Genomic DNA, 1,991 nt, shown 5'->3' on the forward strand with positions numbered 1-1,991 from the left:
TCTTTCTGTGGGCTATAAGACAAAGAAATTTGATATTTTTTATATTTTATCGTGATTAAATAAATTATTAGTAATCATTGAGCAATCTATAGTTTTTATCGATGAAAATTAAAATTCCACACATAATTAATTGTGTTCGCCTTCGTATTGAATCACTGTTATGTTTATTGTTTTTTTTTTTTTTTTTACAATTATGATTCCAATTCCTTAAAGCTTCTCAACATAATAATTCGAATAGAAAGATCAATCTATTATGCATATAAAATAATAATTTATTTATTCGATAAAAAATATAGGCATAAATTATATTGGGGGAGAAATAATAGAGAATAAAATTAATGAATAAAAATGAAATAATGAAAAGAAAGAAGCAAAAAGAGAAAAAAAGAGAAAGACGATTGTAAGACAATACCTTGTGAAACTGAGCTTATTACATACGTTAAAACGGAAAGAAAATTTAGTTTATATCTTTAATTATTATTGAATGACAAAATGCCTTTAAGTCGGTAAATTAAAAAATTGACGTTATAGAAGATCTATGACGTTACAGGTGGTAAAAATGTATTCTTAATTTCTATGAACAAAAAAAAAAAAAAAAAAAAAAACCCACAAATAAATAATATTAAGTAAAATAAAAAACAAGCATTTGCGCGCAAAGATAATTACAATATAACTTTATCGAATGCGTATTGTGTAATAAAAAATCCACGTTAATTTATACTTTGTTTACGCTAAAGTGTCCCTCCATTTGCTAACGAAACGAAACAAAACAACAACAACAACAAAAATGCTATCGAGACAAGCAAGTGACATGTTAAAGCAATTCGTACAAATACTCAAAGTACACAATACAACGATTATGTTTAATGAATAAATTGCATTCCCACTAGAATTCATACCCGAAATGTATGAATAAAATATGTAATGTACCTTTTATGACGCATGTGTAACAAATAGAAAACTTTGAAGTGCTAATATTATAAACCTTCGTGCTGAACTATGTCGTTTCGGATCATATAATACCGTACACACATAATGTCAAGTACTACTAGAAGAAGAAGAGGAAAAGAAGAAGAAGAAGAAGAAGAAGAAGAAGAAGAAGAAACAAAAGAAAAAAGCACTATAGTCAATAGCGGTACTATTGCCAATTGTCAATAAAAAGAAAATCGTAAGAATCAAGCGAGAAAATTCGTCGTTTAACCTTTCCTCCTTTCTTTATCAACTCGCGGAAAAAGGATGAAGCTCCACAGGCTCCAATGAAGCAAACAAACAAACCCAAAACAAAGCACAATCAACGACTCGTAATTTTGAATATCCGTGTATTATAAAATAAAAAATAAAACAAAAATAAATAAATAAATGAAGAAAAAAAAACGATACTCGCATCCGATGCATATTTATTATTTACGAGCTTTTATTGTATCTGAATAGATGATGTCGGTCTCGGGAGTAAAAGCGCGCGAAAAAAAGCCAAATCATCCCAGTTTTGACGGACATACGATAACCGAAGACATTCCTTTGTCCCGAGGACTCGCTCTTTGCGTTCCTTTCTCTCTCTCTCTCTCTCTCTCTCTCTCTCTCTCTCTCTCTTTTGCACTGCGAATCCACGCTCCTGAGAGGCTGTCGGGCGCTTCGAATCTCAATCACCTCGCACTCACCTGGCCTAATTAATCGATGATCCTCCCCCTTCGCCTGACCTCGAACAACTCCCCGATGTCCACGAATAAATAAGGGACAAAGTTCGCCGAATGATCGTTCACCCTGATGTACGCTACTAGTTGAACCAACCGGGCAACCAGCACTCCGCTACGCGTCCAATACCCAAGCACCTAAGTGTACTTAAGTGATATGAATGGCCGTTGGATTTCCAACCGGGCTTTTATATTCTCGACGCCGCCTCGTCCACGTCTCCCAGGTATATGAAGGGAAAAGAGCGAAAGCAACGCGACACGACACTGGTTGCGTCCTGCAACTCGGCCTCTGTCCGCGCG

General features: G+C 34.5%; 1 protein-coding gene across 1 annotated transcript in view; it reads right to left on the minus strand.

Annotated features, from left to right (window-relative positions):
• Positions 1 to 1,991, minus strand: part of stai (stathmin) — a 25,382-nt gene extending 23,391 nt beyond the window's left edge. Inside the window, exon 1 of the mRNA XM_011507410.1 lies at positions 1,659 to 1,991. The gene's annotated coding sequence lies outside the window, so the exon portion shown is untranslated. The remainder of the gene's footprint in view (positions 1 to 1,658) is intronic.

The sequence above is a fragment of the Ceratosolen solmsi genome, unplaced genomic scaffold (assembly GCF_000503995.2).
Source record: "Ceratosolen solmsi marchali unplaced genomic scaffold, CerSol_1.0 scaffold6, whole genome shotgun sequence".
In the NCBI taxonomy this organism is placed as follows: Eukaryota; Metazoa; Arthropoda; class Insecta; order Hymenoptera; family Agaonidae; genus Ceratosolen; species Ceratosolen solmsi.